At 43.1% G+C, this 15,385-nt stretch overlaps 1 long non-coding RNA gene across 3 annotated transcripts in view; it reads left to right on the forward strand.

Annotated features, from left to right (window-relative positions):
* Positions 1-14,184, forward strand: part of LOC107517780 — a 52,636-nt gene extending 38,452 nt beyond the window's left edge. For all 3 annotated transcript variants that reach the window (XR_004951488.1, XR_004951489.1, XR_001598652.2), the window contains 2 exons: positions 1,659-1,806; positions 8,093-14,184. This is a non-coding gene — a long non-coding RNA (uncharacterized LOC107517780). The remainder of the gene's footprint in view (positions 1-1,658; positions 1,807-8,092) is intronic.
* Positions 14,185-15,385: the final 1,201 nt, after the last annotated feature.

Below are 15,385 nucleotides of genomic sequence, written 5' to 3' on the forward strand. Positions count from 1 at the left end.
TCCCCATTCATGTAGTCTTTAGGACATTGTCACCCAAATGTCAACCACTCCCACTATCCAGAGCTGCACATGTGATCCCAGCCTCACAGCAATGTTGTCCCTATCACAATGTGTGTCTAGGGATGGGCAAGAGACCCAAACAGGCTTATGAAACTCTTCCTCAGAATTATCCTATACTCAGGTATTAAGATGGAGTGCTGAGAAGTTGAGGTTTGTGATGGCCATGTTCCACTCTTTGTGTAGAATGTCACACTGTGGAAACAGACAATGGAGTGGATCGTGATAAGAACAGAGTGAATAGTTAAGAAAGATCACTGGACTCCCTTGTTTCTGAAGCTCTAACCACCCTTTTTGATCCAGTCTTCATGGGCCAGCACATTTTCTGTTATTGCTTAAGCTAGGAGAAATTGATATAGTTCACTTCAACAGCACATATCCAATCAGTAGATGGTGAAGACCCGAGCAACCATGTATGCAAGGAGAGAGGAAGAATGTGGGAGCTACGTGTGAGACTAAACTGACAGGTTGAGATGTCTCTTGGTTCTTCACTGAGAGAGTGACTAGCTAGTGAGTTCTCACTGGGTCAGAGAGCAGAGGAAGATCAGAGGAGTTGCAATGTGGACATGCTCAGTGTGAGCAGTGTGTGGGACATCAGAGTGTGAGAGGAAGGAGAGCAATGAGTTAAATATGGCTTAAAGCCAAACTACCTGGATTCAAATGGTAGCTCCTCAACCCTTCAGCAGTGCAACCTCTGGCAAGTTTATTAACCTACTATATATATCTAGACACACATACATACATATATATATATATGTATATACATATGCACAAACATATGTATGTATGAATGTATGTATGTATGTATGTATGTATGTATGTATGTATGTATGTATGTATGTATAGGCTTGTAGAGGCTGGCAAGTCCAAAATCTATGGGGCAGGCCAGCAAGCTGGAAATTCCTGCAGGAGTTGAGATTGTAGTTTTGAGTTTGAAGGCATCCTGGAGGCAGAATGCATTTCTCTTCTGAAAATTCGGTCTTTTCTTTTAATTCTTTCAACTGATTAGATGAGCTCCATCAGATGCTGGTGGGCTCTGCCACCTAATGACTGAATGGCCTTTGGACTTGACTCAACCTCACTGAACCTCAAGTTCTCCATCTATAAAATAAGAAAACACCCGCCATACAGAACGGTGAGAGGATTAAGGAGATAGATGTATAAAGCAAGTGGTTAGCAATTGGTGGCTGTTGTTACTCATCTGGGAGCTCTCGCACACAGCATAGACCTGGCATGTAGTAAATGCTCTTTTTTTTTTTTTCTTTGTGAAGTTAAACAGCTTAGTCTTGAAAACTTGGGAGATACATCTTTGTTCTGTGTTGGGCACTTGGAACAAATGAAAAGTCTACTAATCCTCCCACTATGCAGGGAGCACACAGATTTTTGGGGTCCACTAGACATGTGACCCTGACCATGTGCCTGCTTAGATGTGCTGTATAAGGTAGATAGATGCTTGTCACCTACAAGCAACTTTGTTGTCTGACTTCCGTGAGGGCACAGCATGTTCTGTCTATGGGTACTTGCCCTTGCTTTGCCTTGTTCTTTCTGAACTTTTACAATAGCTTTGAGAGGTTGATACTTTCATTCTCTCCATTTTATAGATGAAGAAACTGAGGTTCAAAATGCTGAAGCTCTTCCTGAAGGTCATACAGCTAGCTACCAGCAGTGTGGTCTCACATCCAGAAGATATTGCTATCTACCTTTCAACGCTGCCTTTTTCACTTGGAGAACAGAGTTACCAGGACCTCTGTAAGTCCCAATGTGACCAGCCCCAGTGTGGCAGACACTCCCTACCTGGAGTGGTTCCCAGGGGTTCCCAGGGACCTGGAGAGAAGAGCACACACATGCTAGAAAATGGGATTTCAAATGAGACCCAGTTCTTGAAGGACAGTGTTCTGAAATATTCTGACCTGAATATTTTACAAACAGGGAGTCCACGAATTTCTAGCCTATGAAAGTTCATATCTTGATTCCTTTACAGTATCTCTAGCTTTCCAAAAGTTTCCTTTTGTTTAACTAGTTCACTTTAGAGAAATTACACAATCACTCAGCTTTTTCTTTACCTCTTCCCATGTGTGTCACACTCTCCCTCCCTTTTCCCTTATCATTTTCTTATTTTCTTCCCTTCCTCATCTTTTGTCTCTTCTATATTCCTATTCACTCTCTCTCTCCCTCCACCTCCTCTTTCTCTTCATCCATCCAGGCCACCTGCCCTTTCTTCTGTATGGTGATTGAGTCAGGAAGGAGGAAAGTGTGGAGTATGTTTTTTTTATTTTTATTTTTTCCCACCAGAGCTGTGGCTCAAACCAATAAACTGTTTGAGAGAAAGAGGCCTATAAGGATTTAGCACTTATCAAAGGCACATCAGCATCTTGGCAGTGAACTTCCTGTTTATACAGCTCTCCTTCTCCTAGGAGGCTCAGCTGAGCCTGGACAGCTGTGGCCTCAGCAAGCCACCTAAATCCAAAGTCCAGGATCCTACCAGTTTTTGTTGGGCCCAGGTCTCATACTCTTGGCCCCCTGAAGTCCCCAGTGCCCACAGTTCCCCCACACCCAGTGCTCCCCACACCTGAATGTTGGCTCCTGAAAGCACTCCTTGTGCATCTCCAGTCTCCCTCTGTCAGAGGCAACATGTCAGAGTCCTGCATTCTTTAGGAACATCTCCCATCTCCATTACCCACGCTTTGCAGCAAATACCCGGGGGCACAGCTGCTTGGGCATCTCCTGCCCCCCTGTCCTGGAGCAAGGACGCCTCGTCTCTAAATTAGAAAGGCACCTGGGGAATCATTCACAGGTCCAGTCTGCGCATATTTATTAATTGTTCACCATTCTTCTAGGGCCCTGGTGACATGGATAGAAACAGACAAGACTCTCTGCCCTTAGACATCTCTGTTCACAGACAGACAATGAATGAGACATTGCCAAATAATGATAAACTGTGTAGGGGTATTTAGATGGGTATGGAGTCAGGAGGTGAGAAAGGGAGGGTGGTCAGACTGGTGCAACCAGGGGAGGCCTCTCTTAAGGGGTTTCTTTAAGGTGGGGGCAAAGAGAGGACAACATGGGAAGATATGGGGGTCAGAGCTCCAGGTAAGGGGAACAGTCGGTGCGAATATCCTGCTGAGGGAACAAGCTAAGCTTGATTTGAGGGACAGAGAGAAGCAGCCAGGGAGCTGGATTGTAGGAGACTGTGATGGAGTGGTTTGATAAGCACTGGAAAGTAACCAAGGCAGACCTTCTTGGGACCGTGGGCTCTGTTTGAATTTTATTCTCAACACACAGAAAAACCATTGAAGAATCTTATAGGGAGAGAAAGGTGTGAATTACTTGGTGTTTGAAACTGGCTGGCGGAAGCTGCTGAACAAATGATGGACAGGCTAGTGCCATAGATGACAACCTGCTGTTCTGCAGGCTTCATGCAACTGGGGCTATGTCCTGAGCTACATGGAGGTGACATATGTGGTCTCCTCAATTCTTCCTCTGACCTGTACCCTACATGAGCAGAAGAAAAAGGTGCTAGGCATGAATAGAAATAGAGTGTGGCAAGGTCTATGGGGCATCAATCACTTTCCCTTGAGTATTATCCCAAAAGCCTACCTTGCAAACATTTGCTCCTGGCCTGTCTGGGATGGATGAGAAGGGGCTTTTGCTAGGGGACATACAGCTTTAAGTTGATTTTCTACCTTCATATCTGGCTAACCCCTATGGTTGGCATCGAATGCACTGTGCTGATTCACAAAGTAATGAGTGGGCCCCTGTGCAATGGTGAGCAGAGAGGTTAGATGGACAATAAGGACAGGTGCCATTATAGAGAAACTGTCCTTGTGTTCATATAGGGGCTCAATGGGGGGACTCAGCTTGAATTTCATTCAGCAAAACACTCTCCCTAAGAGCAAACATCACACACGACTCTAGAACCACACTGAGCCAGCCACAGAGCCCTCAGGTGACTGACAACAAGTCACCCATTCAAAATCAAGCATGCGGCTTGACAACCAGAGTCTGGGGACCTCATTAGAGAGATCATTCCTCCTCAGACATCAGATAGTAATACCTCTGTGCATGAGGAGAACTTTGAATGACTGCAGATGCTCAGCGTACAGATTTTCTGCCAACAGTGACAAATATGTTGGCTCAAGAGTGTGACCACCACAAGGCAGAGCAAATTGGGCCTCAGGCAATTTGAATCACACAACAGAGAGAGTGGACAGAATAGGGGCTGAAGGTGAATGAGAGGAACTCAGGCTGGACTGGGACGAAAAAGTACTCTTTTTGTCATACTTGTCTTGTGAAAAATAAATTAGAAGTGGCTATACTGTCACCCACCTTACAGTACTAATTAATTGCTCTATATATGAAAATAGCACTTATGATGAGAATTTTCTCCATGTTTTGAGCACTTACTGGATGCTAATCATTCTAAACATTTTTAACATATTATCTCAAAGAGTTCTTTCCACAGATAATATTCTGCCAACAACAAGTTTGGGGCTCATAGAGGTTAGGTGACTTGTCTGAGGTCACATCAACTGAGCCTGGCCTGGAGCCCAGGTCTGCCTATCTCCAAAGCCTGAGCTTGTAGCCTCCAAGTTTGAGCTTGATGCAGACTATGGAATTAAATCAGACTAAAGTTACAATGCTCTCACTCCAGAGTGTGAAATGAGCTGTTCTCAGCAAATCCTTTGGCATCATCATAACATTAAGATAAGCACCCTACCTGCCAGGTATTCTTATGCACAAATGCTGTAACTGGGTCAGCTTGTTGAGGATGAAATATGGGCTCAGAGTGACCTAGGTCAAGGAGCAGCCTCCTGCCTTTAAGTGTGCTGAATATTGTCTTTCCTTGTTCTTTATCTTTGCTGTTTATTTTTATTATAACAGTAACAGGGGCTTGTTATAAGAAATGCAGACATTATGTAAGAATATAATCTGAAAATGTGAAAGTGAGTGTAGCAATCAGGGTTTCAGCAGAGAACAGATGGCACACTCAAGTTAAGGTCATTTCAGAAGAATTTAATAAGGGGACTCCTTTCAAAGGTGAAGGCAGGATACAGGGTTGCCTCTTCTTGAGAAAGGGGAGGGGAGGGAGCAGTTACCAGATGCTGTTGGGTTGGATATGCGGTGGGAGGTTTGGAGCTAAGGAATCATGGGTAAATCTAAGTTTTTGACCTGGGCAAAGGGGTTGTGAAAAGCAAGATTTTGATATTTTGATTCTGTCCATAAAAAGTCTGAGATACCTTTAATATCCAAGTAGGTAATTGAATAAATAATTTTGAAACTCGGCTGAGAAATCAGGATGAAAGATATACATGTAGGCTTCTCAGTATCTGGACATCAGCACCTGGACCCCAGAGGTGCCCACCCCGAGGGTTTCAGTGGCTAGAGTTTAAATAGGTTCACCTTCTTTCTCATTAAGTGGAATTATTCTCTCTCTCTCTCTCTCTCTCTCTCTCTCTCTCTCTCTCTCTCTCTCTCTCTCTCTCTCTTTTCTCTCTCTTATTCTAGCAATCTGAGAACAGATAGAATAGGAAGCTTAGAAGAGGAAAACATACCAAATACATCCAGGAAGCCATGTTTCTGGGCATTTGGGACAGAGCAAAGAGTGTGGAGAGAAATCAGAAAGAAAGGAGACTGGGGGCAGCTTTCAAGCTGGAGCCTAGGGCCTATGCTCACTGTCAAGGCCCAGAAGGGGTAGTCTGGACCAGGGCCCCTCACAAGGACACCTCTGGGCCAGCCTCGAGAAAGTGTGGGGACCAGCCCCACCCAGTCCCACAAGGCCCTTCATTCCACAAGATGAGAGGAAAGATGTTTCAAGTAGATAGTGGGTCTAGGATCACAGGTAGTTTCCTTAAGTGATAAGGGCTGCTACCCCAGATTCTGACTGCAAAGAAAATTGGAAGTCACCAGGCCTCAAAGACAAGGAGGGGCTTTTTAAAAAATATATATACAGGCTCTTACAGCTAGGAATAGAAACAGGTTCAAATTTTAGATAACCTCTGGTGCCCAACTTCATGGGACCCTCCCACCTGAATTGGTTCTGTGGAGGGCTCATAGAAATGGAGGGTGTCACAGGGCTTCCATCTTGGGGAACAAAAAAGAGTTGAGAGGAGAAACTGGAGCATAATCATGCTGAGGACAGTCCTGGCATGGTCTGGCACAGGCCAGGTACCAGGGAACAACATCCAAGGAAGTATTGGGGAGATGTTTAAACGAGAAACCAAAATGAAGACTCCCCCAGTTTTCACATCATCTGGGTGACGCAGTCTTTACTACCAGGTGTGCTAAGACCAACCAGTAGAAGGTATAGCTAACCAAACTCAGCTCCATTTAAGGGAGGATTTCACAGTAATCGATGTTGGAAGAAATGTCGTGGATGCCCCTGGGAGAAAGGGAGCTCCCTACACCAGTGGGGAGGAATGAATGTGGAATAGTGAGGATTAACAAGGGATGTATTAACACTCCAGAGGCTGAGCACCTAGTTCACTTTCAAAGTCTTGTGGTTCTCTTGCCCCATGGCCCCTGGGACATGGTCATCACCTGTACACTATCTCTCAAATTTGAGAACCACTGATCCAGAGCAGTGACTTCCCACTATGAGATTACTTATAAGCAAAAAATAGTACCACCCCCTGGACCCCACTCCCTAACCGATTTCACTGGTGACAGCCTAGGGATCAGGATCCTAAAGAACACCTCTTACTAAGAGCCCCACCCAGGCCTTATCCTAGGATCACAATTTGTGTCTCTGCTTTTCTATATTTCTTTTACTAAATCCATTTTTTTAATTTGTTTTTTTCTCTTTTATTTTATCTACTCACTGAAAATAGGTTAGGAAAATAGTTTCCTTTCCAAACATTTTTAGAGAAAAAAGTGCTAAACAAGATAGATGCTTGTGAGCAAGTCCTTTGCCAGTTTTGCACAAGTACATTCAAAATAGTATATTCTGTTTTTCCTAATGCTTCAGTCAGTAGTCCTGGGAAGTTACAGTGTTTTATATTAAACTTGCTAATATAAATTATTTTAAATAAAATGAATATGATAGTTTATGTAAATACAACATATTAACATATATTGCAAATGTAACCACATGAAAATGTTTAGAGAAATATTAGCTTGCCACATTATTCTAATTATGATAATTTGATCAATGCAAAATCTTCAGGGCATATGGGCAACAGCAACAAAAACAAGGCCCTGCATTAAAAATAGTTAACATGTGGAAGGTTTGCTGCCTTCTTTCTTGGCATAGTAAGTCAGATTTTGACCAAGGAGAAGGCAGACAAACTTGGATTTGGCTGTGTGATGGGAGAAGACTTCCAGAGAGGAAAGACTGTAGAATGGCCAGCTACCTTCAGAAGGTGTCCCAGCAGGGACAGCTGGGGTGTGATGTGGATAACACTTCCTGACTTTTAGAGCTAGCAGCCAGTGGGGAGGATGGACCACCAACACATGAGCAAAGGAATAAAGATGATGTGGAGGCCTGCAGATTATAAAGGAAACGGGTGGAAGCGAAAAGGTTATCAGGGAGGTATCTTGGTGGACAGGAGGGTCCAGTTAAAGGATAAGGGGAGTCATGGGGAGAAAGGTATGGGAAAAGGCCTTGGGCAAGGAAAAGGTGCATTTGAGGACCCTGGGGGAGGCAGTAGCAAGACAGCATGATTGAGGATGGAGACAGGAAATGAGGCTGGAGAGGGGAACTATGGGAAGTTCTTGGAGGGTTTCACATAAAAGGATGGTACATAAAGAACATTTTATTGAGTTATCTACTATAAGTTTACACTTTATTGGGCACAGGAAGGGAACTCAGAATCAAGGTGAGGCTGATCTTTCTACTTCAGAATCTAACACCTTGTTACCTCTAAGGTACTTTTCAATCTTTTATGAGGAAAGAAATTGATTACATTTAAAATTCTAAAACGTTCTAGACCATCAAAAAGACTCTCTTCACATTGTTTAAAGCTAAATGTTTAGTATTATTTTATAAACTTTGTTTTCCACCCAATTCAACTTTTGTTTGTTTGGTTCTCTCCCCCAGACTCTCCTCAAATCTCTACATATCTCTTCACAATGGACTACCTCCACTGGCAATGTTCAAGAAGTCAAGAAGCTTTTGTGTTTCTGTTTCTGGGTGCTGGGAAGTGCAAGGTCTGGGAATCTGCCTTTCACTGCACTAAGCATCAGAGACATGGCTGAAGAGTCACAAGTCAAGGCATGAGCTGCTCCCAAAAGCTGGCAATGCTCCCCTAACTCATCCAATGTTTGAATTTGCCTGGGTTTCTAAGATGGGATTTCTCACAAGTGTCTTTAGTTCTTGCCATGATTCCAAGCCCAAACCTGCTAAAGATACTTCTTTCTGTCTCGTTTTGTTCCACTTTGATGCTGAATAAGATGAACACATGAACAAAAACAATGGGAAAGGAACATTTCAGTGCTGGGAACCTCATACATTTGTTCCATTTTAATCTGATTCCTGTAAAACAGCTCACAATATGTGTTGGGAGAAGGGGAGACAGAGTCTTATTTCCAAGCTGCATGGTCATTTCTGTACAGCCTTTTAAGCAACCTCTAGGTGGGGACCATACCAAGAGGTGGGAATGGGGGAACCCTGGTGAGGATTCTGTCTGTTGTTACTTGGAAACCATTTTTTTTTTTTTAAATGGGAGACCATCTGGCTGTTGAGAGAAGACATCTCTGTCTTGGTTACATTAGCATAAGGTAGTGCTAGGGACCCCTGGCAGCACAGTTGGTGGAATGAATTTGCTGAAGCTGAAACAATTGGGAGTGAAGGATGAAAGTTGGGACTCTAAATAACACATATGTTCAAAACTATGGATGAACCATCAGCAAAATTAAGAAATAGTGAAATCCAGATAAAAGATTTTCAGTTCACAGGTAAAGGAGAAAAAATGGTTTTCAAACCAAGTCCTTGGCAGCACACTTAGGATTGAATGTGCTCTGTGTACCAGATCCTCATGGGGATGGGTGGCTTTAAGGAGCCCCTGGGTCTGGGCCAGAGGCACCTTTGTCCCTAGCTTTCTGAAGCCATGAGTCAGGGACCTGAAGTTGGTGGCAATTACATAACTTTAGGTGTTTGTTTAAATACTGAGTTCAACAAATAATTAAAATTTCTTGCAATGAGTTATTGGTGGCCCCAGAATAGACACTTTGGATCTGGACATTACCATGAATCTGGGCAGAGCTGGTGACACTTGCTGACAAACCCAGGACCAAAGGGAACAGGCCTCAAAAACCCAGATGAGACATCTTAGCGAAGGGCCAAATTAGGAGCTAGGGGAGCCCTGAAGATGGGTTTGAGAATCAGGCAGAGAGCAGTATGGGGATGGGAAAAGGAAAAGAAAGAAACAGGCTGAACCCAGGGTCTGTGGATTTTGGGCCTGTAGACCCTATGGCCAAGGCCAGACCCCTAAGACTCCTGAACTTTGACTTTATGAGAATGTCCTTTGAGTACTTCAAAAGCTTAGGCCACCCTGTCAGGAATGCACTGGGAGAAAGGTCTGGTGAAAAAGCCAAAGTGAGGAGACTTCAGTCCTTTATCCCAACCTGGCCTCCAGCAAAGAAATACTCAACACAGACCCCTGAAGTCACAAATATCACCAAGAGTGCTTAGCATTTCACAAAGCTATATGTTTAATTACAAATGGAGGGCATGGGAGGCAGCTCTGAAAAATGATGGAAAGATCTGCATGTTTACAGGTTCTGAGAGGCAAAGCCAGATAGAGGACCCCAACTTAGTACTGCACTCTCTGGCACTCAGGATATCCAGCCACAGAGGCCCTATCACTAGCCTTCAAACCAAAACCATATAGAAATGGAGAGGATCAGGTTCAGGTCTACTACCAATCGCAGGTAGTCCTGAGAAGTCATTCACTTTCTTTATGACATGTCAGGTTGATGGCATCATACATATGGAGCAGCCAGCCCTAAATCTGGCACCTACTCTGCACTTGGAAAACATAAGCTGGCATCATTTTTATGGTCCTTATTTCTGTTACTCTATCAGATTTCACCCTGGTCAAGGCAGGGTCAATTCTCCCTTTATCCAACTCAAGAATCCATTTGTTTCACCCAGCCTCCTGAGCCCATGGCTGTTCACAACTTGGGAGGTGTGTCTGTCAGTACTGTCACATCCACATACCTCATGAATGCCAGATTCTGTGCAAGTCTGAATTATGTTGCCTCTGTATCCCAGGGAAGCCCCGAGCAGGTGGCATGGAAGTAAGTGTCCAGTGCCCTTTAGGCTCAAAGTGACTCCCTCAAGTCATCATAGCCTCTCCCTCCCTAATACTTCCCTTTTATTTCTGGATGGTTATAATGGAGACATGTAGGAAAGAGGGCTAACTAATGATGCAAAGGGCTAAATAAAAAATGTGGAAACTCAAGGTTCTGCTACTGTTACATACATCATTTTGGAAAGTGCTGTAACTTGACTGTTTTTTCATCTGCGAAACAGAAATACCACCTTCCTTGCAGGGAGCACAGAGCATCAGTTAGTATGTGTTACATGCCTGGCATGTAAAAGATGCCATAAACTCTAGTTTGGTATCCTTACCTGCACTCAGGCACCAGTCCTGACCCACCTCCAGGGCAGTCCAAGGATGTCCCTTCTCCCGGCTCATGAGCTGCAGATAAGGAGCCACAGACACGGAGACCAGAGTGTGGGGAGGCTAGAAGACTTGTCTGGGTCTCAGGTGTAGTATGTGATGGGATGGGCATTGAGTACAGGCCCAGTGACCATTCTCAGACTCTGTGGATTCTGAGTTTGCCTCTCTTATGCCAGGCTCTCAGTCTTGTATCTGTATGAAGAGGAACTTAAGGCCACATTGGCGATTCAGATGCCTTAAGAAGTGGCTCCAGGTTTAGGTGAAGAGAGGAGATGAGGGCCAGGGGACGAAGTGGGGCATGGACCTGAGGCAGAGGTTCAGGATTTCTTGCAGGGAGAAGAGGGAATAGAGGAGGAAGAGGGCGAGAAGGAACAGAATCTTTTGTCATTCTAGGTATGAGCTCAGCAGTCTTCACAAACTCATTTATTTTTTTATAAGGTGGCCCCAGAATGGACACTTTAGATCTGGACATTATTAATCACTTAAACAAGGACATTCTGAGAGAGAAAGAGCGCTGTTAGTCATTTTTCTGGGACAACAGGCAGATACTGGGATTATCCAGACATATCAGGGTACATAATTTAAGGACTTTGTAAAGATATCGGAATGACATCACTGATATCCTTTCTTGCACAGGGGATGATTCTCTTAGGGGGGAATTGTGGGGTTCCATTCCTCTGTTTTCTGGGAGCCCAGGCTCCAGGCCCTTACCCCTTGAGTTTTCTCAGGGGCAGACCTAGCACACAGGTTCATAAGGACCAGGCTTAGGGAGTTCAGCAGAAGTCTCCATGAGTCCTGCCCCACTGGAATTGAGTTCCCAGAAGAGGCACTGCAAAAGGGATCTAGCCCTCCCTACTATCGCCTGAGGACACAGGCCTTGGCAGCTACAGGGAAAAGTGCCAGGTGAGTGAGATCTGTTTTGTTATTATAGAAAAGCATGGAGCAAAGGCTATACCCTTCCTGGGATGGCTCACACCCCAGGCTTTTCCAGAAAGCACACAGATGAGCTTTGGAGTCAGATATCCTGCTCTTGGATGCAAGAGTTGGACCTTCTGAGCCTCCAGTCTTTCCCTGTGCTAAGGATCAGTGGCATCTTTTAAACAAGTATTAGTCAGGTGTTCCATTCTTGAACAACTAAGTCTGATGCCAATATAAGAGAATAGAACAGGAGGGCCAAAATAAAGTAGCGATTGTAACCACGGTGTTTTGGTTCAGAAATATCATTTAATTGTAAAGCCTACAGGACTTTAGGAAAGAATAAAATAGCCATTAGACCTATATTGTAATTGTAAAATATGTCTTGATTTTGAGAACATTAGAATGTTTTAAAAATTCTTATTAAATTAAGGACATCTAGTGTTATCCTCTTCTTTACTTCTACTCAGGGAGGGTGAGTCACATTCATCACTGAGTTTTATGTACATAAGGGTAGAATACTTTTTTGACCAATCTACAATAAAAATTGCACTTGGCATTATAACACATACACACACATAATTGTTTTACCCCTTAGTGGGTGTGACATATGTCAATGTTTTCCACATTCTTTTTTTTCTATTTGATACTACTGCATTTTTTCAAGTTGCTGCTCCTGACAGGCTATACTGATTTCACAGCCTGAGTTTGTCCAGCAGTTCCTCTAGGTGGACTTTCATTGAAACTCCAGAAATACCCTTGGGCCAGACAGGGCAGACCTGGAGCTTAGCTCACCTCTGCCTGGGTTACTGGTTTTCAAAGTGCAAGAACAGGTAGTTTGGTTCATTGAAGCCAAACAGCCCAGGATCAGATCTAGCCACCATATGTTCCAGCTCTGAGATATGGAGGATCCGCAGCTGCCCTGGACTTGATGTCTGTGTCTATCACACAAAGAGTGCTGGTCTCTTGGAGTGTTGGGCAGACTGAAGACAACTGTGCTTGGGAAGTACCTTCATTGGCCTAGGAGTCACAGGCTATCCTGGAAATATGAGCTGAATGGAAAGCACCTGACCAAGTTGTTTGTTTATCCCCACTGGGAACTCTGTCCTGCTGAATCAAGGAACTGCACAGTGAATGCATTAGCTTTCAGTTCCTCTTGGTCACCTGAGCAGGGGGGCAGGCCCACACAGCCCCTGGGCAGGTGCTCTCTCAGAGGAAACACTGGACAGAGCCCGTCCATGGCAGGCCTCATTCCCAGGTGTCAAGGCCCAGACATGGTGCTGGCATTCCCATACTGGCCGGAAGGAGAGCCACCTCCCTGAACCTTGGGAATGTCCAGAATGATTGCTTCCTCACAGCCTACAAGCCCATGTGACCTGGGCTGACGTTCAGGGAAACGTCTGGGAAGAGGCCAGAACAAGGAGAGCCTGTGGCTGCATCTGGCCTTCCAGACTAACAAAAACTGGTCACTCCTTATCCTGAGCAACTTCCCCAGCTGCAGTACAGAGCCCTGCTGCTACTCTGGAAAGCTGAGCATAGCCACTGCTGCAGCCTATTCTTCCTGAGTTCTTGGCCCCTTCCTTTACCTCCTCCCCAGAGGGTTAGCCATCCCTCCCAAGTCTGGCTGTCAGCATCTACCTTTAAGCCAAGCCAGAAACAATCAGGTGGACTGAGGCTTCCACTTGGGTAGGGCAGTGGGAAAGGCATGAAAAACCCTAGAAGTAAGGTAGGGAATCCTAATAGCTAAGGGCTACTGTTTGGAGCCAAACAGACCTAATTTGGAATCTCCATTCTGCCACTTCTCAGCTGGGTTCATTTGTGGAAGGATACAATTTTGGTTTCTGGTAGCTGACCCCTGTTAATTGTTATTTTCCACTTTGCAATGTCTCTGGAATCGTGCTCCTCTAGGGCCCTGGCCAGCAGTTCACTGCCCTAGGTCATGCCTGTCATGACTACAGAAATCTCATCCCAGGGACCTGCATTGCCTGTGGCTTTCCTGCCCCTGGACTCTGGTCCAGCACTGACCACCCTGTGGTCTGCATAGAGAGTATGTACAGGTTCCTACATGAGGAAGTAACACTCAGAAGGAGGTGCCTCTGGGGAAAGGGATGATTCTCTCCCCGCTCCATAGTTTTATTGACAAATAATAGATACATACGTATCACCGTATACGTTTAAGTCATACGGCATGATGGTTTGGCTTATATATATTATAAAATGATTACCACCATAGGTTCAGCTTTTTTTTTCAGTTTTTTTCCATATCTTGGCTATTGTAAATAATGCTTCTATCAACATGGGGGTGAAGATAGTTTTTCAAGTTAATGTTTTCATTTCCTTTAAATATATTCCCAGAAGCAGACTTACTGGATCATATTGTAGTTCGATTTTTGATTTTTTGAGGAATCTCCATACTGTTTTTCATAGTGGCTGCACCAATTTACATTTTTACCAACAGTGTACCAGGATTCCCCTTTTGCTACATCTGCACTAGCACTTGTTATATCTTCTTTTTAATGATATCACCTCGATAGGCATGAGGTGATATCTCATTGTGGTTTTAATTTACATTTCACTAATGATTAGTGGTGTCGAGCATCTTTTCATATACCTGTTGGCCTATTGTATATCTTCTCTGAAGAAATGTCTATTCAGGCACTTTGCCCATTTTTTAATTGGGCCATTTATTGTTTTGCTATTGAGTTGTATGAGTTCTTTATGTATTTTGGATATTAACTCCTTATTACGTATATGGTTTACAAATATATTTTTTTGATTCCATAAGTGTCCTTTTACTTTGTTGATGATTTCTTTTGCTGTGCAGAAGCTTTTAAGTTTTATATAATCTCACTTGTTTATTTTTAATTTTGTGTGTGCTTTAGGTACCATTTAGTTGTGGCCTTATGTACATAAACAAATGAACAATTTTATGAAGTGAGTGTTGCTATCTTTATTTTAGAGATGACAAAAGAATGATTCCAAAAATTTCATTACCAAGACTAATATTAAGGAGCTTTATTCCTATGTTTGCTTCTAGGAATTTAATGGTTTTAAGTCTTAAATTTAAGTTTTTAATCCACTTAGAGTTAATTTTTATGAGTGATATAAATTATGGATCCGGTTTCATTATTTTACATGTGAATATTTAATTATTCCAGCACCATTTATTGAAGAGATTGTCTTTTCTCCATTGAGTGTCCTTAGTTCCCTTGTCAAATATTAGTTACTGTATATGCTTGGGTTTATTTTTGGGCTCTCAGTTCTGTTCCATTGGTCTATTTATTTTTACGTTAGTATCATACTGTTTTGATGACTATAGCTTTATGGCATAGCTTGAAATCGGGAGGTTTAATGCTTCTTGTTTTGTTCTTCTTTCTCAGGATTTTGTTGACTATGTGAGGTCTGTTGTACTTTCATATAAATTTTATGAGTGCTTTTTCTACTTTTGTAAAAAAAAAATACCTTTGGAATCTTGATAGGGATTGCATTGACTCCATAAATGGCTTTTGGTAGTATTGACTTTTTAATAATATTTATTCTTCCAGTCTATGAACATAGGATACCTTTCTATTTATTTGTGTCTTCAATTTCTTTTATCAATGTCTTGTTGCTTTCTGAGTGGAGATCTTTTACTTTCTTAGTTAAATTTATTCCTAATATTTGTTTTTGATGTTATTATGAATGGGATCAATTTATTTCTTTTAGAAAATGTGTTATTATTGTATAGAAATGCTACTGATTTTTGTATGTTAATTTTGTATCTTGCAACATGAATGTATTGATTATATCTA

Source organism: Rousettus aegyptiacus, unplaced genomic scaffold (genome assembly GCF_014176215.1).
Source record: "Rousettus aegyptiacus isolate mRouAeg1 unplaced genomic scaffold, mRouAeg1.p scaffold_m13_p_6, whole genome shotgun sequence".
Classification (NCBI taxonomy): Eukaryota; Metazoa; Chordata; class Mammalia; order Chiroptera; family Pteropodidae; genus Rousettus; species Rousettus aegyptiacus.